Source organism: Chiloscyllium plagiosum, unplaced genomic scaffold, assembly GCF_037043375.1.
Source record: "Chiloscyllium plagiosum isolate Xiang-an unplaced genomic scaffold, Cpla_swu_hap1 HiC_scaffold_39, whole genome shotgun sequence".
NCBI lineage: Eukaryota > Metazoa > Chordata > Chondrichthyes > Orectolobiformes > Hemiscylliidae > Chiloscyllium > Chiloscyllium plagiosum.
Genome location: NW_028270177.1, coordinates 61,454,680 through 61,474,334, shown reverse-complemented (window position 1 = coordinate 61,474,334; position 19,655 = coordinate 61,454,680). Strand labels below are relative to the sequence as shown.

Sequence of the window (19,655 nt, the reverse complement as noted above, 5' to 3'; positions counted from 1 at the left end):
TGGAACGATTTTCTCATTGGCCCGAAAACCAAATAACGACGAGTCGAGTCACCGTATGACTTTGTTTCACAACAGCGATGAAATAACAGTCTCCATTCGGTTCCAGTAAAAATTCAACTTGCGTGGAACGTAAAGCAACAGCAGAGCTGCTTGCGATTTTCCGCGCGGGAGGCGAACACGATCATGACAGCACAGACACTTCGGAAAATTCGGCACTTTACCACACCACAGTTAATTCCACGGGAAGCAAACTCATTTTTCTTCTGTTTCAAACAGAAATGCAGCAGGGGTCGAAACCGCATTGGAACAAGCGGCGTCGTTGGAGTTGATCAGCAGAAATGGCAGCCGTGGGATTCGAACCCACGCCTCTGTCGAGACTGGAGCCTTAATCCAGCGCCTTAAACCGCTCGGCCACACTACCAGCCGCCCGCGGTCGCTCATTTTCTTGCACTTCCAATTGTGCTCCTGCATAACAACACATGCAAAGTCACGTGAAAAGGGTTCCATTTCCCCTCTCCGACTCCCACAGCTGCTGGGATGTGCCCGTCTACAATATCAATTTCGCAGCAGATAATGATAGCCCATCAATCCAGACAAAAATCAATGGTATGCTGAGTCTATCTTCTCAGACTCTTTTCAGCTACAAATGTATCTGTGAGTGCGTGAGAACATATGATCGGTTATGATATTGGTCAAATTACCATGAGCTGCTTGACATTACTGCAATTTCGATTCTTGCTTTGCTAAATGATTTCACCCATTGCTCGAAACAGGACACCTTTCACGTTTACACCGAACACGAAACACACCGGACTACAGGGAAAATGCACAAAGCTGAGCAGGCCGTGTTCCACATCATACTGTGCAGCATAGTTACAGTCACTGTGTCTGTTTTGCAAAATAAGAGTCCCAAAGAATGTTCTCCACCCTAAAACCGGAGGTAGCATTACATTCCGAGAACGACAGAACACATTGTGAGGATGCTCTGACCTCGGAGCCAGTTCGAGATGCCACTTTCCTTGCCATTTACCTTAACCGTGCAATTTGCTGCAGAGATGTTAATTCCTGGACATGAGCCACATGGATACCAACTGAGTAGGAAACCTGTGTGGGATTCGAGGAGAAGCGACTCAATAAATTTTGCTAAACTCCACGGTGCTTATTAGAAATGCAGTCTCTGTTCACATCAATCTAAAAGGCACTTTCTGAACATCGTAACAGAAGTCATAAGGTAATTAGCTCACACACACCCCGCTCCGGAAGAGGTGCTAACTGCCCTTGAGTGCTTTTTTGTTTTCGATGTGAAGAGCTCTCACGCCTGAGTCACCTTCACGTCTCTGGTTGCTGAGTGAATCACAAAGAAGGAATTTCACCAGAGCTGCAACTGCCTCACTTCCCCACTCGCCCTCCCAGTTTACATTTTCCTGCTCGTCAGTGATTTAAAGAAAACCAAATGGATGCGGTGTCATTCTGTAGCCTCTCTGTCGATTCCTCCGTTTCAGTTCCGACGTAGCTTAGATCTCGGGGCGCACTTAAAACTAGCGACGCTATGAAAGCACAGGTCCAGAGGTTCCTCTGAGAGTGTAATTTCTTTCGTTGCTGTTGCTGATTGAATGAGCCACTAACGTGCGAACTGCTCCAAAACATGGTTCAGGACCTCTGGTGCCAACTCTCGCACGTTGAATAACGACAGACAGCTTCCAAATGAGGTCTTTCAGAGACGGCTTTGGGGTACATTTGACAGACAGACTAGTTCAGGTATCCGTGGTGCGCTGTGACACCGGCGCATCAGCTTCTTCCCTGTCTTTGAACCGGGCCGCCTGCGCAAGGAATGCAAATGCGGAACTGCTCTTCGTGAAAGGATCAGAAGGCGGTAACTACACTCTCAAACGGAATGGCATATGAACAGAACCAGGTTGGAGAAAAACTTTACAATGCTTTGCACAGTAATTAAATGGATTTGCATTACATTTCACTACGAGAGCACATTTGTTCAAGCAAATTCGAAGGCAGGTTTGCAGATGGGAAAGCAAGCAAGAAAACTCCGTTCTTGACCATGTAAAAGGCCGCAGTTGAAGAACAAAGCAGTTTCTGCGCACTTTCGAAATGGGCACCTTTCGCGTGCAAGGCGAGCGTGATGACCACTACACTACAGAAACTAGCCTCAGCCAGCCGTGCTGCGGCTCAGTGGCATCCAGCACTGACAGTTGAAGCCATTTTACCTTTCACCTTTCTGTTTCCAATAGCTCGTTGTTTCATGGGACTTGTTTAATTTTGGCGATGTGGTGAGCATGGACGAGATACACCGAAGTATCTGTTTCCACGCGGTGTACCCCAATAACGTTGTGTTGCTTACACCGGCTTTAAAGGATTACTTTTTAGCGGAGCTTGCCGTCGCAGTCTGTGGCACAACCATTTAGTCTGTTCGACTGCTCACGGGAAAGGTCGTATTGTGAAACACTGCAGAAACGAACGACTTCCTTACTTTTGCTCCGACTGACCATACTCAGTGAAATTTTCCCAGATTCTCAGTTGAGGACTTTTGCAGCTGTAAGTTACCTCAGAAACCCTGTTAATTCGTAATGTATTGAGCGAATCGCAAAACAGGAAGCATTTAACGCGGAACACAAACAAAACTGGCAAACCAAATGCATTTTCAGACACAGCGAGCATGAATGCTAAATGTGAGACAATCCGGGGGCATGAGCCATAAAGGAATCTCACAACTAACAACAGGGCAATTCCAAACTTCTCTTTCAAACATACTGGAGACTGAGTGCACCACCACTTCCGAGACAATGCTGAAAAGAGAGAAAGAAAGAACATAACAAGAGTGGTCCATAAAAAGTGAATTCACCAATCACAGTCTCGATTAGATTACCTTTCCCTTCCGATGTCTCCAGGACGGAGATGAAGTAAATGGGAGAAATTCAATAACAAATGACATCGAAATTCATTGGAACGATTTTCTCATTGGCCCGAAAACCAAATAACGACGAGTCGAGTCACCGTATGACTTTGTTTCACAACAGCGATGAAATAACAGTCTCCATTCGGTTCCTGTAAAAATTCAACTTGCGTGGAACGTAAAGCAACAGCAGAGCTGCTTGCGATTTTCCGCGCGGGAGGCGAACACGATCATGACAGCACAGACACTTCGGAAAATTCGGCACTTTACCACACCACAGTTAATTCCACGGGAAGCAAACTCATTTTTCTTCTGTTTCAAACAGAAATGCAGCAGGGGTCGAAACCGCATTGGAACAAGCGGCGTCGTTGGAGTTGATCAGCAGAAATGGCAGCCGTGGGATTCGAACCCACGCCTCTGTCGAGACTGGAGCCTTAATCCAGCGCCTTAAACCGCTCGGCCACACTACCAGCCGCCCGCGGTCGCTCATTTTCTTGCACTTCCAATTGTGCTCCTGCATAACAACACATGCAAAGTCACGTGAAAAGGGTTCCATTTCCCCTCTCCGACTCGCACAGCTGCTGGGATGTGCCCGTCTACAATATCAATTTCGCAGCAGATAATGATAGCCCATCAATCCAGACAAAAATCAATGGTATGCTGAGTCTATCTTCTCAGACTCTTTTCAGCTACAAATGTATCTGTGAGTGCGTGAGAACATATGATCGGTTATGATATTGGTCAAATTACCATGAGCTGCTTGACATTACTGCAATTTCGATTCTTGCTTTGCTAAATGATTTCACCCATTGCTCGAAACAGGACACCTTTCACGTTTACACCGAACACGAAACACACCGGACTACAGGGAAAATGCACAAAGCTGAGCAGGCCGTGTTCCACATCATACTGTGCAGCATAGTTACAGTCACTGTGTCTGTTTTGCAAAATAAGAGTCCCAAAGAATGTTCTCCACCCTAAAACCGGAGGTAGCATTACATTCCGAGAACGACAGAACACATTGTGAGGATGCTCTGACCTCGGAGCCAGTTCGAGATGCCACTTTCCTTGCCATTTACCTTAACCGTGCAATTTGCTGCAGAGATGTTAATTCCTGGACATGAGCCACATGGATACCAACTGAGTAGGAAACCTGTGTGGGATTCGAGGAGAAGCGACTCAATAAATTTTGCTAAACTCCACGGTGCTTATTAGAAATGCAGTCTCTGTTCACATCAATCTAAAAGGCACTTTCTGAACATCGTAACAGAAGTCATAAGGTAATTAGCTCACACACACCCCGCTCCGGAAGAGGTGCTAACTGCCCTTGAGTGCTTTTTTGTTTTCGATGTGAAGAGCTCTCACGCCTGACTCACCTTCACGTCTCTGGTTGCTGAGTGAATCACAAAGAAGGAATTTCACCAGAGCTGCAACTGCCTCACTTCCCCACTCGCCCTCCCAGTTTACATTTTCCTGCTCGTCAGTGATTTAAAGAAAACCAAATGGATGCGGTGTCATTCTGTAGCCTCTCTGTCGATTCCTCCGTTTCAGTTCCGACGTAGCTTAGATCTCGGGGCGCACTTAAAACTAGCGACGCTATGAAAGCACAGGTCCAGAGGTTCCTCTGAGAGTGTAATTTCTTTCGTTGCTGTTGCTGATTGAATGAGCCACTAACGTGCGAACTGCTCCAAAACATGGTTCAGGACCTCTGGTGCCAACTCTCGCACGTTGAATAACGACAGACAGCTTCCAAATGAGGTCTTTCAGAGACGGCTTTGGGGTACATTTGACAGACAGACTAGTTCAGGTATCCGTGGTGCGCTGTGACACCGGCGCATCAGCTTCTTCCCTGTCTTTGAACCGGGCCGCCTGCGCAAGGAATGCAAATGCGGAACTGCTCTTCGTGAAAGGATCAGAAGGCGGTAACTACACTCTCAAACGGAATGGCATATGAACAGAACCAGGTTGGAGAAAAACTTTACAATGCTTTGCACAGTAATTAAATGGATTTGCATTACATTTCACTACGAGAGCACATTTGTTCAAGCAAATTCGAAGGCAGGTTTGCAGATGGGAAAGCAAGCAAGAAAACTCCGTTCTTGACCATGTAAAAGGCCGCAGTTGAAGAACAAAGCAGTTTCTGCGCACTTTCGAAATGGGCACCTTTCGCGTGCAAGGCGAGCGTGATGACCACTACACTACAGAAACTAGCCTCAGCCAGCCGTGCTGCGGCTCAGTGGCATCCAGCACTGACAGTTGAAGCCATTTTACCTTTCACCTTTCTGTTTCCAATAGCTCGTTGTTTCATGGGACTTGTTTAATTTTGGCGATGTGGTGAGCATGGACGAGATACACCGAAGTATCTGTTTCCACGCGGTGTACCCCAATAACGTTGTGTTGCTTACACCGGCTTTAAAGGATTACTTTTTAGCGGAGCTTGCCGTCGCAGTCTGTGGCACAACCATTTAGTCTGTTCGACTGCTCACGGGAAAGGTCGTATTGTGAAACACTGCAGAAACGAACGACTTCCTTACTTTTGCTCCGACTGACCATACTCAGTGAAATTTTCCCAGATTCTCAGTTGAGGACTTTTGCAGCTGTAAGTTACCTCAGAAACCCTGTTAATTCGTAATGTATTGAGCGAATCGCAAAACAGGAAGCATTTAACGCGGAACACAAACAAAACTGGCAAACCAAATGCATTTTCAGACACAGCGAGCATGAATGCTAAATGTGAGACAATCCGGGGGCATGAGCCATAAAGGAATCTCACAACTAACAACAGGGCAATTCCAAACTTCTCTTTCAAACATACTGGAGACTGAGTGCACCACCACTTCCGAGACAATGCTGAAAAGAGAGAAAGAAAGAACATAACAAGAGTGGTCCATAAAAAGTGAATTCACCAATCACAGTCTCGATTAGATTACCTTTCCCTTCCGATGTCTCCAGGACGGAGATGAAGTAAATGGGAGAAATTCAATAACAAATGACATCGAAATTCATTGGAACGATTTTCTCATTGGCCCGAAAACCAAATAACGACGAGTCGAGTCACCGTATGACTTTGTTTCACAACAGCGATGAAATAACAGTCTCCATTCGGTTCCTGTAAAAATTCAACTTGCGTGGAACGTAAAGCAACAGCAGAGCTGCTTGCGATTTTCCGCGCGGGAGGCGAACACGATCATGACAGCACAGACACTTCGGAAAATTCGGCACTTTACCACACCACAGTTAATTCCACGGGAAGCAAACTCATTTTTCTTCTGTTTCAAACAGAAATGCAGCAGGGGTCGAAACCGCATTGGAACAAGCGGCGTCGTTGGAGTTGATCAGCAGAAATGGCAGCGGTGGGATTCGAACCCACGCCTCTGTCGAGACTGGAGCCTTAATCCAGCGCCTTAAACCGCTCGGCCACACTACCAGCCGCCCGCGGTCGCTCATTTTCTTGCACTTCCAATTGTGCTCCTGCATAACAACACATGCAAAGTCACGTGAAAAGGGTTCCATTTCCCCTCTCCGACTCGCACAGCTGCTGGGATGTGCCCGTCTACAATATCAATTTTGCAGCAGATAATGATAGCCCATCAATCCAGACAAAAATCAATGGTATGCTGAGTCTATCTTCTCAGACTCTTTTCAGCTACAAATGTATCTGTGAGTGCGTGAGAACATATGATCGGTTATGATATTGGTCAAATTACCATGAGCTGCTTGACATTACTGCAATTTCGATTCTTGCTTTGCTAAATGATTTCACCCATTGCTCGAAACAGGACACCTTTCACGTTTACACCGAACACGAAACACACCGGACTACAGGGAAAATGCACAAAGCTGAGCAGGCCGTGTTCCACATCATACTGTGCAGCATAGTTACAGTCACTGTGTCTGTTTTGCAAAATAAGAGTCCCAAAGAATGTTCTCCACCCTAAAACCGGAGGTAGCATTACATTCCGAGAACGACAGAACACATTGTGAGGATGCTCTGACCTCGGAGCCAGTTCGAGATGCCACTTTCCTTGCCTTTTACCTTAACCGTGCAATTTGCTGCAGAGATGTTAATTCCTGGACATGAGCCACATGGATACCAACTGAGTAGGAAACCTGTGTGGGATTCGAGGAGAAGCGACTCAATAAATTTTGCTAAACTCCACGGTGCTTATTAGAAATGCAGTCTCTGTTCACATCAATCTAAAAGGCACTTTCTGAACATCGTAACAGAAGTCATAAGGTAATTAGCTCACACACACCCCGCTCCGGAAGAGGTGCTAACTGCCCTTGAGTGCTTTTTTGTTCTCGATGTGAAGAGCTCTCACGCCTGAGTCACCTTCACGTCTCTGGTTGCTGAGTGAATCACAAAGAAGGAATTTCACCAGAGCTGCAACTGCCTCACTTCCCCACTCGCCCTCCCAGTTTACATTTTCCTGCTCGTCAGTGATTTAAAGAAAACCAAATGGATGCGATGTCATTCTGTAGCCTCTCTGTCGATTCCTCCGTTTCAGTTCCGACGTGGCTTAGATCTCGGGGCGCACTTAAAACTAGCGACGCTATGAAAGCACAGGTCCAGAGGTTCCTCTGAGAGTGTAATTTCTTTCGTTGCTGTTGCTGATTGAATGAGCCACTAACGTGCGAACTGCTCCAAAACATGCTTCAGGACCTCTGGTGCCAACTCTCGCACGTTGAATAACGACAGACAGCTTCCAAATGAGGTCTTTCAGAGACGGCTTTGGGGTACATTTGACAGACAGACTAGTTCAGGAATCCGTGGTGCGCTGTGACACCAGCGCATCAGCTTCTTCCCTGTCTTTGAACCGGGCCCCCTGCGCAAGGAATGCAAATGCGGAACTGCTCTTCGTGAAAGGATCAGAAGGCGGTAACTACACTCTCAAACGGAATGGCATATGAACAGAACCAGGTTGGAGAAAAACTTTACAATGCTTTGCACAGTAATTAAATGGATTTGCATTACATTTCACTACGAGAGCACATTTGTTCAAGCAAATTCGAAGGCAGGTTTGCAGATGGGAAAGCAAGCAAGAAAACTCCGTTCTTGACCATGTAAAAGGCCGCAGTTGAAGAACAAAGCAGTTTCTGCGCACTTTCGAAATGGGCACCTTTCGCGTGCAAGGCGAGCGTGATGACCACTACACTACAGAAACTAGCCTCAGCCAGCCGTGCTGCGGCTCAGTGGCATCCAGCACTGACAGTTGAAGCCATTTTACCTTTCACCTTTCTGTTTCCAATAGCTCGTTGTTTCATGGGACTTGTTTAATTTTGGCGATGTGGTGAGCATGGACGAGATGCACCGAAGTATCTGTTTCCACGCGGTGTACCCCAATAACGTTGTGTTGCTTACACCGGCTTTAAAGGATTACTTTTTAGCGGAGCTTGCCGTCGCAGTCTGTGGCACAACCATTTAGTCTGTTCGACTGCTCACGGGAAAGGTCGTATTGTGAAACACTGCAGAAACGAACGACTTCCTTACTTTTGCTCCGACTGACCATACTCAGTGAAATTTTCCCAGATTCTCAGTTGAGGACTTTTGCAGCTGTAAGTTACCTCAGAAACCCTGTTAATTCGTAATGTATTGAGCGAATCGCAAAACAGGAAGCATTTAACGCGGAACACAAACAAAACTGGCAAACCAAATGCATTTTCAGACACAGCGAGCATGAATGCTAAATGTGAGACAATCCGGGGGCATGAGCCATAAAGGAATCTCACAACTAACAACAGGGCAATTCCAAACTTCTCTTTCAAACATACTGGAGACTGAGTGCACCACCACTTCCGAGACAATGCTGAAAAGAGAGAAAGAAAGAACATAACAAGAGTGGTCCATAAAAAGTGAATTCACCAATCACAGTCTCGATTAGATTACCTTTCCCTTCCGATGTCTCCAGGACGGAGATGAAGTAAATGGGAGAAATTCAATAACAAATGACATCGAAATTCATTGGAACGATTTTCTCATTGGCCCGAAAACCAAATAACGACGAGTCGAGTCACCGTATGACTTTGTTTCACAACAGCGATGAAATAACAGTCTCCATTCGGTTCCAGTAAAAATTCAACTTGCGTGGAACGTAAAGCAACAGCAGAGCTGCTTGCGATTTTCCACGCGGGAGGCGAACACGATCATGACAGCACAGACACTTCGGAAAATTCGGCACTTTACCACACCACAGTTAATTCCACGGGAAGCAAACTCATTTTTCTTCTGTTTCAAACAGAAATGCAGCAGGGGTCGAAACCGCATTGGAACAAGCGGCGTCGTTGGAGTTGATCAGCAGAAATGGCAGCCGTGGGATTCGAACCCACGCCTCTGTCGAGACTGGAGCCTTAATCCAGCGCCTTAAACCGCTCGGCCACACTACCAGCCGCCCGCGGTCGCTCATTTTCTTGCACTTCCAATTGTGCTCCTGCATAACAACACATGCAAAGTCACGTGAAAAGGGTTCCATTTCCCCTCTCCGACTCCCACAGCTGCTGGGATGTGCCCGTCTACAATATCAATTTCGCAGCAGATAATGATAGCCCATCAATCCAGACAAAAATCAATGGTATGCTGAGTCTATCTTCTCAGACTCTTTTCAGCTACAAATGTATCTGTGAGTGCGTGAGAACATATGATCGGTTATGATATTGGTCAAATTACCATGAGCTGCTTGACATTACTGCAATTTCGATTCTTGCTTTGCTAAATGATTTCACCCATTGCTCGAAACAGGACACCTTTCACGTTTACACCGAACACGAAACACACCGGACTACAGGGAAAATGCACAAAGCTGAGCAGGCCGTGTTCCACATCATACTGTGCAGCATAGTTACAGTCACTGTGTCTGTTTTGCAAAATAAGAGTCCCAAAGAATGTTCTCCACCCTAAAACCGGAGGTAGCATTACATTCCGAGAACGACAGAACACATTGTGAGGATGCTCTGACCTCGGAGCCAGTTCGAGATGCCACTTTCCTTGCCATTTACCTTAACCGTGCAATTTGCTGCAGAGATGTTAATTCCTGGACATGAGCCACATGGATACCAACTGAGTAGGAAACCTGTGTGGGATTCGAGGAGAAGCGACTCAATAAATTTTGCTAAACTCCACGGTGCTTATTAGAAATGCAGTCTCTGTTCACATCAATCTAAAAGGCACTTTCTGAACATCGTAACAGAAGTCATAAGGTAATTAGCTCACACACACCCCGCTCCGGAAGAGGTGCTAACTGCCCTTGAGTGCTTTTTTGTTTTCGATGTGAAGAGCTCTCACGCCTGAGTCACCTTCACGTCTCTGGTTGCTGAGTGAATCACAAAGAAGGAATTTCACCAGAGCTGCAACTGCCTCACTTCCCCACTCGCCCTCCCAGTTTACATTTTCCTGCTCGTCAGTGATTTAAAGAAAACCAAATGGATGCGGTGTCATTCTGTAGCCTCTCTGTCGATTCCTCCGTTTCAGTTCCGACGTAGCTTAGATCTCGGGGCGCACTTAAAACTAGCGACGCTATGAAAGCACAGGTCCAGAGGTTCCTCTGAGAGTGTAATTTCTTTCGTTGCTGTTGCTGATTGAATGAGCCACTAACGTGCGAACTGCTCCAAAACATGGTTCAGGACCTCTGGTGCCAACTCTCGCACGTTGAATAACGACAGACAGCTTCCAAATGAGGTCTTTCAGAGACGGCTTTGGGGTACATTTGACAGACAGACTAGTTCAGGTATCCGTGGTGCGCTGTGACACCGGCGCATCAGCTTCTTCCCTGTCTTTGAACCGGGCCGCCTGCGCAAGGAATGCAAATGCGGAACTGCTCTTCGTGAAAGGATCAGAAGGCGGTAACTACACTCTCAAACGGAATGGCATATGAACAGAACCAGGTTGGAGAAAAACTTTACAATGCTTTGCACAGTAATTAAATGGATTTGCATTACATTTCACTACGAGAGCACATTTGTTCAAGCAAATTCGAAGGCAGGTTTGCAGATGGGAAAGCAAGCAAGAAAACTCCGTTCTTGACCATGTAAAAGGCCGCAGTTGAAGAACAAAGCAGTTTCTGCGCACTTTCGAAATGGGCACCTTTCGCGTGCAAGGCGAGCGTGATGACCACTACACTACAGAAACTAGCCTCAGCCAGCCGTGCTGCGGCTCAGTGGCATCCAGCACTGACAGTTGAAGCCATTTTACCTTTCACCTTTCTGTTTCCAATAGCTCGTTGTTTCATGGGACTTGTTTAATTTTGGCGATGTGGTGAGCATGGACGAGATACACCGAAGTATCTGTTTCCACGCGGTGTACCCCAATAACGTTGTGTTGCTTACACCGGCTTTAAAGGATTACTTTTTAGCGGAGCTTGCCGTCGCAGTCTGTGGCACAACCATTTAGTCTGTTCGACTGCTCACGGGAAAGGTCGTATTGTGAAACACTGCAGAAACGAACGACTTCCTTACTTTTGCTCCGACTGACCATACTCAGTGAAATTTTCCCAGATTCTCAGTTGAGGACTTTTGCAGCTGTAAGTTACCTCAGAAACCCTGTTAATTCGTAATGTATTGAGCGAATCGCAAAACAGGAAGCATTTAACGCGGAACACAAACAAAACTGGCAAACCAAATGCATTTTCAGACACAGCGAGCATGAATGCTAAATGTGAGACAATCCGGGGGCATGAGCCATAAAGGAATCTCACAACTAACAACAGGGCAATTCCAAACTTCTCTTTCAAACATACTGGAGACTGAGTGCACCACCACTTCCGAGACAATGCTGAAAAGAGAGAAAGAAAGAACATAACAAGAGTGGTCCATAAAAAGTGAATTCACCAATCACAGTCTCGATTAGATTACCTTTCCCTTCCGATGTCTCCAGGACGGAGATGAAGTAAATGGGAGAAATTCAATAACAAATGACATCGAAATTCATTGGAACGATTTTCTCATTGGCCCGAAAACCAAATAACGACGAGTCGAGTCACCGTATGACTTTGTTTCACAACAGCGATGAAATAACAGTCTCCATTCGGTTCCTGTAAAAATTCAACTTGCGTGGAACGTAAAGCAACAGCAGAGCTGCTTGCGATTTTCCGCGCGGGAGGCGAACACGATCATGACAGCACAGACACTTCGGAAAATTCGGCACTTTACCACACCACAGTTAATTCCACGGGAAGCAAACTCATTTTTCTTGTGTTTCAAACAGAAATGCAGCAGGGGTCGAAACCGCATTGGAACAAGCGGCGTCGTTGGAGTTGATCAGCAGAAATGGCAGCCGTGGGATTCGAACCCACGCCTCTGTCGAGACTGGAGCCTTAATCCAGCGCCTTAAACCGCTCGGCCACACTACCAGCCGCCCGCGGTCGCTCATTTTCTTGCACTTCCAATTGTGCTCCTGCATAACAACACATGCAAAGTCACGTGAAAAGGGTTCCATTTCCCCTCTCCGACTCGCACAGCTGCTGGGATGTGCCCGTCTACAATATCAATTTCGCAGCAGATAATGATAGCCCATCAATCCAGACAAAAATCAATGGTATGCTGAGTCTATCTTCTCAGACTCTTTTCAGCTACAAATGTATCTGTGAGTGCGTGAGAACATATGATCGGTTATGATATTGGTCAAATTACCATGAGCTGCTTGACATTACTGCAATTTCGATTCTTGCTTTGCTAAATGATTTCACCCATTGCTCGAAACAGGACACCTTTCACGTTTACACCGAACACGAAACACACCGGACTACAGGGAAAATGCACAAAGCTGAGCAGGCCGTGTTCCACATCATACTGTGCAGCATAGTTACAGTCACTGTGTCTGTTTTGCAAAATAAGAGTCCCAAAGAATGTTCTCCACCCTAAAACCGGAGGTAGCATTACATTCCGAGAACGACAGAACACATTGTGAGGATGCTCTGACCTCGGAGCCAGTTCGAGATGCCACTTTCCTTGCCATTTACCTTAACCGTGCAATTTGCTGCAGAGATGTTAATTCCTGGACATGAGCCACATGGATACCAACTGAGTAGGAAACCTGTGTGGGATTCGAGGAGAAGCGACTCAATAAATTTTGCTAAACTCCACGGTGCTTATTAGAAATGCAGTCTCTGTTCACATCAATCTAAAAGGCACTTTCTGAACATCGTAACAGAAGTCATAAGGTAATTAGCTCACACACACCCCGCTCCGGAAGAGGTGCTAACTGCCCTTGAGTGCTTTTTTGTTTTCGATGTGAAGAGCTCTCACGCCTGAGTCACCTTCACGTCTCTGGTTGCTGAGTGAATCACAAAGAAGGAATTTCACCAGAGCTGCAACTGCCTCACTTCCCCACTCGCCCTCCCAGTTTACATTTTCCTGCTCGTCAGTGATTTAAAGAAAACCAAATGGATGCGGTGTCATTCTGTAGCCTCTCTGTCGATTCCTCCGTTTCAGTTCCGACGTAGCTTAGATCTCGGGGCGCACTTAAAACTAGCGACGCTATGAAAGCACAGGTCCAGAGGTTCCTCTGAGAGTGTAATTTCTTTCGTTGCTGTTGCTGATTGAATGAGCCACTAACGTGCGAACTGCTCCAAAACATGGTTCAGGACCTCTGGTGCCAACTCTCGCACGTTGAATAACGACAGACAGCTTCCAAATGAGGTCTTTCAGAGACGGCTTTGGGGTACATTTGACAGACAGACTAGTTCAGGTATCCGTGGTGCGCTGTGACACCGGCGCATCAGCTTCTTCCCTGTCTTTGAACCGGGCCGCCTGCGCAAGGAATGCAAATGCGGAACTGCTCTTCGTGAAAGGATCAGAAGGCGGTAACTACACTCTCAAACGGAATGGCATATGAACAGAACCAGGTTGGAGAAAAACTTTACAATGCTTTGCACAGTAATTAAATGGATTTGCATTACATTTCACTACGAGAGCACATTTGTTCAAGCAAATTCGAAGGCAGGTTTGCAGATGGGAAAGCAAGCAAGAAAACTCCGTTCTTGACCATGTAAAAGGCCGCAGTTGAAGAACAAAGCAGTTTCTGCGCACTTTCGAAATGGGCACCTTTCGCGTGCAAGGCGAGCGTGATGACCACTACACTACAGAAACTAGCCTCAGCCAGCCGTGCTGCGGCTCAGTGGCATCCAGCACTGACAGTTGAAGCCATTTTACCTTTCACCTTTCTGTTTCCAATAGCTCGTTGTTTCATGGGACTTGTTTAATTTTGGCGATGTGGTGAGCATGGACGAGATACACCGAAGTATCTGTTTCCACGCGGTGTACCCCAATAACGTTGTGTTGCTTACACCGGCTTTAAAGGATTACTTTTTAGCGGAGCTTGCCGTCGCAGTCTGTGGCACAACCATTTAGTCTGTTCGACTGCTCACGGGAAAGGTCGTATTGTGAAACACTGCAGAAACGAACGACTTCCTTACTTTTGCTCCGACTGACCATACTCAGTGAAATTTTCCCAGATTCTCAGTTGAGGACTTTTGCAGCTGTAAGTTACCTCAGAAACCCTGTTAATTCGTAATGTATTGAGCGAATCGCAAAACAGGAAGCATTTAACGCGGAACACAAACAAAACTGGCAAACCAAATGCATTTTCAGACACAGCGAGCATGAATGCTAAATGTGAGACAATCCGGGGGCATGAGCCATAAAGGAATCTCACAACTAACAACAGGGCAATTCCAAACTTCTCTTTCAAACATACTGGAGACTGAGTGCACCACCACTTCCGAGACAATGCTGAAAAGAGAGAAAGAAAGAACATAACAAGAGTGGTCCATAAAAAGTGAATTCACCAATCACAGTCTCGATTAGATTACCTTTCCCTTCCGATGTCTCCAGGACGGAGATGAAGTAAATGGGAGAAATTCAATAACAAATGACATCGAAATTCATTGGAACGATTTTCTCATTGGCCCGAAAACCAAATAACGACGAGTCGAGTCACCGTATGACTTTGTTTCACAACAGCGATGAAATAACAGTCTCCATTCGGTTCCTGTAAAAATTCAACTTGCGTGGAACGTAAAGCAACAGCAGAGCTGCTTGCGATTTTCCGCGCGGGAGGCGAACACGATCATGACAGCACAGACACTTCGGAAAATTCGGCACTTTACCACACCACAGTTAATTCCACGGGAAGCAAACTCATTTTTCTTCTGTTTCAAACAGAAATGCAGCAGGGGTCGAAACCGCATTGGAACAAGCGGCGTCGTTGGAGTTGATCAGCAGAAATGGCAGCGGTGGGATTCGAACCCACGCCTCTGTCGAGACTGGAGCCTTAATCCAGCGCCTTAAACCGCTCGGCCACACTACCAGCCGCCCGCAGCCGCTCATTTTCTTGCACTTCCAATTGTGCTCCTGCATAACAACACATGCAAAGTCGCGTGAAAAGGGTTCCATTTCCCCTCTCCGACTCGCACAGCTGCTGGGATGTGCCCGTCTACAATATCAATTTCGCAGCAGATAATGATAGCCCATCAATCCAGACAAAAATCAATGGTATGCTGAGTCTATCTTCTCAGACTCTTTTCAGCTACAAATGTATCTGTGAGTGCGTGAGAACATATGATCGGTTATGATATTGGTCAAATTACCATGAGCTGCTTGACATTACTGCAATTTCGATTCTTGCTTTGCTAAATGATTTCACCCATTGCTCGAAACAGGACACCTTTCACGTTTACACCGAACACGAAACACACCGGACTACAGGGAAAATGCACAAAGCTGAGCAGGCCGTGTTCCACATCATACTGTGCAGCATAGTTACAGTCACTGTGTCTGTTTTGCAAAATAAGAGTCCCAAAGAATGTTCTCCACCCTAAAACCGGAGGTAGCATTACATTCCGAGAACGACAGAACACATTGTGAGGATGCTCTGACCTCGGAGCCAGTTCGAGATGCCACTTTCCTTGCCATTTACCTTAACCGTGCAATTTGCTGCAGAGATGTTAATTCCTGGACATGAGCCACATGGATACCAACTGAGTAGGAAACCTGTGTGGGATTCGAGGAGAAGCGACTCAATAAATTTTGCTAAACTCCACGGTGCTTATTAGAAATGCAGTCTCTGTTCACATCAATCTAAAAGGCACTTTCTGAACATCGTAACAGAAGTCATAAGGTAATTAGCTCACACACACCCCGCTCCGGAAGAGGTGCTAACTGCCCTTGAGTGCTTTTTTGTTTTCGATGTGAAGAGCTCTCACGCCTGAGTCACCTTCACGTCTCTGGTTGCTGAGTGAATCACAAAGAAGGAATTTCACCAGAGCTGCAACTGCCTCACTTCCCCACTCGCCCTCCCAGTTTACATTTTCCTGCTCGTCAGTGATTTAAAGAAAACCAAATGGATGCGGTGTCATTCTGTAGCCTCTCTGTCGATTCCTCCGTTTCAGTTCCGACGTAGCTTAGATCTCGGGGCGCACTTAAAACTAGCGACGCTATGAAAGCACAGGTCCAGAGGTTCCTCTGAGAGTGTAATTTCTTTCGTTGCTGTTGCTGATTGAATGAGCCACTAACGTGCGAACTGCTCCAAAACATGGTTCAGGACCTCTGGTGCCAACTCTCGCACGTTGAATAACGACAGACAGCTTCCAAATGAGGTCTTTCAGAGACGGCTTTGGGGTACATTTGACAGACAGACTAGTTCAGGTATCCGTGGTGCGCTGTGACACCGGCGCATCAGCTTCTTCCCTGTCTTTGAACCGGGCCGCCTGCGCAAGGAATGCAAATGCGGAACTGCTCTTCGTGAAAGGATCAGAAGGCGGTAACTACACTCTCAAACGGAATGGCATATGAACAGAACCAGGTTGGAGAAAAACTTTACAATGCTTTGCACAGTAATTAAATGGATTTGCATTACATTTCACTACGAGAGCACATTTGTTCAAGCAAATTCGAAGGCAGGTTTGCAGATGGGAAAGCAAGCAAGAAAACTCCGTTCTTGACCATGTAAAAGGCCGCAGTTGAAGAACAAAGCAGTTTCTGCGCACTTTCGAAATGGGCACCTTTCGCGTGCAAGGCGAGCGTGATGACCACTACACTACAGAAACTAGCCTCAGCCAGCCGTGCTGCGGCTCAGTGGCATCCAGCACTGACAGTTGAAGCCATTTTACCTTTCACCTTTCTGTTTCCAATAGCTCGTTGTTTCATGGGACTTGTTTAATTTTGGCGATGTGGTGAGCATGGACGAGATACACCGAAGTATCTGTTTCCACGCGGTGTACCCCAATAACGTTGTGTTGCTTACACCGGCTTTAAAGGATTACTTTTTAGCGGAGCTTGCCGTCGCAGTCTGTGGCACAACCATTTAGTCTGTTCGACTGCTCACGGGAAAGGTCGTATTGTGAAACACTGCAGAAACGAACGACTTCCTTACTTTTGCTCCGACTGACCATACTCAGTGAAATTTTCCCAGATTCTCAGTTGAGGACTTTTGCAGCTGTAAGTTACCTCAGAAACCCTGTTAATTCGTAATGTATTGAGCGAATCGCAAAACAGGAAGCATTTAACGCGGAACACAAACAAAACTGGCAAACCAAATGCATTTTCAGACACAGCGAGCATGAATGCTAAATGTGAGACAATCCGGGGGCATGAGCCATAAAGGAATCTCACAACTAACAACAGGGCAATTCCAAACTTCTCTTTCAAACATACTGGAGACTGAGTGCACCACCACTTCCGAGACAATGCTGAAAAGAGAGAAAGAAAGAACATAACAAGAGTGGTCCATAAAAAGTGAATTCACCAATCACAGTCTCGATTAGATTACCTTTCCCTTCCGATGTCTCCAGGACGGAGATGAAGTAAATGGGAGAAATTCAATAACAAATGACATCGAAATTCATTGGAACGATTTTCTCATTGGCCCGAAAACCAAATAACGACGAGTCGAGTCACCGTATGACTTTGTTTCACAACAGCGATGAAATAACAGTCTCCATTCGGTTCCTGTAAAAATTCAACTTGCGTGGAACGTAAAGCAACAGCAGAGCTGCTTGCGATTTTCCGCGCGGGAGGCGAACACGATCATGACAGCACAGACACTTCGGAAAATTCGGCACTTTACCACACCACAGTTAATTCCACGGGAAGCAAACTCATTTTTCTTCTGTTTCAAACAGAAATGCAGCAGGGGTCGAAACCGCATTGGAACAAGCGGCGTCGTTGGAGTTGATCAGCAGAAATGGCAGCGGTGGGATTCGAACCCACGCCTCTGTCGAGACTGGAGCCTTAATCCAGCGCCTTAAACCGCTCGGCCACACTACCAGCCGCCCGCAGCCGCTCATTTTCTTGCACTTCCAATTGTGCTCCTGCATAACAACACATGCAAAGTCGCGTGAAAAGGGTTCCATTTCCCCTCTCCGACTCGCACAGCTGCTGGGATGTGCCCGTCTACAATATCAATTTCGCAGCAGATAATGATAGCCCATCAATCCAGACAAAAATCAATGGTATGCTGAGTCTATCTTCTCAGACTCTTTTCAGCTACAAATGTATCTGTGAGTGCGTGAGAACATATGATCGGTTATGATATTGGTCAAATTACCATGAGCTGCTTGACATTACTGCAATTTCGATTCTTGCTTTGCTAAATGATTTCACCCATTGCTCGAAACAGGACACCTTTCACGTTTACACCGAACACGAAACACACCGGACTACAGGGAAAATGCACAAAGCTGAGCAGGCCGTGTTACACATCATACTGTGCAGCATAGTTACAGTCACTGTGTCTGTTTTGCAAAATAAGAGTCCCAAAGAATGTTCTCCACCCTAAAACCGGAGGTAGCATTACATTCCGAGAACGACAGAACACATTGTGAGGATGCTCTGACCTCGGAGCCAGTTCGAGATGCCACTTTCCTTGCCTTTTACCTTAACCGTGCAATTTGCTGCAGAGATGTTAATTCCTGGACATGAGCCACATGGATACCAACTGAGTAGGAAACCTGTGTGGGATTCGAGGAGAAGCGACTCAATAAATTTTGCTAAACTCCACGGTGCTTATTAGAAATGCAGTCTCTGTTCACATCAATCTAAAAGGCACTTTCTGAACATCGTAACAGAAGTCATAAGGTAATTAGCTCACACACACCCCGCTCCGGAAGAGGTGCTAACTGCCCTTGAGTGCTTTTTTGTTCTCGATGTGAAGAGCTCTCACGCCTGAGTCACCTTCACGTCTCTGGTTGCTGAGTGAATCACAAAGAAGGAATTTCACCAGAGCTGCAACTGCCTCACTTCCCCACTCGCCCTCCCAGTTTACATTTTCCTGCTCGTCAGTGATTTAAAGAAAACCAAATGGATGCGATGTCATTCTGTAGCCTCTCTGTCGATTCCTCCGTTTCAGTTCCGACGTGGCTTAGATCTCGGGGCGCACTTAAAACTAGCGACGCTATGAAAGCACAGGTCCAGAGGTTCCTCTGAGAGTGTAATTTCTTTCGTTGCTGTTGCTGATTGAATGAGCCACTAATGTGCGAACTGCTCCAAAACATGCTTCAGGACCTCTGGTGCCAACTCTCGCACGTTGAATAACGACAGACAGCTTCCAAATGAGGTCTTTCAGAGACGGCTTTGGGGTACATTTGACAGAAAGACTAGTTCAGGTATCCGTGGTGCGCTGTGACACCAGCGCATCAGCTTCTTCCCTGTCTTTGAACCGGGCCGCCTGCGCAAGGAATGCAAATGCGGAACTGCTCTTCGTGAAAGGATCAGAAGGCGGTAACTACACTCTCAAACGGAATGGCATATGAACAGAACC

The 19,655-nt window shown here is 46.4% G+C and overlaps 3 non-coding genes across 3 annotated transcripts; all 3 read right to left on the bottom strand.

The window, feature by feature from the left end:
- Positions 1-6,253: 6,253 nt before the first annotated feature.
- Positions 6,254-6,335, bottom strand: trnal-aag (transfer RNA leucine (anticodon AAG)). The gene has a single exon. It is a non-coding gene; the product is annotated as a tRNA-Leu (tRNA).
- An 8,789-nt stretch (positions 6,336-15,124) lies between these two features.
- trnal-aag (transfer RNA leucine (anticodon AAG)) lies at positions 15,125-15,206 on the bottom strand. Its single transcript has one exon. It is a non-coding gene; the product is annotated as a tRNA-Leu (tRNA).
- A 2,875-nt stretch (positions 15,207-18,081) lies between these two features.
- Positions 18,082-18,163, bottom strand: trnal-aag (transfer RNA leucine (anticodon AAG)). Its single transcript has one exon. It is a non-coding gene; the product is annotated as a tRNA-Leu (tRNA).
- Positions 18,164-19,655: the final 1,492 nt, after the last annotated feature.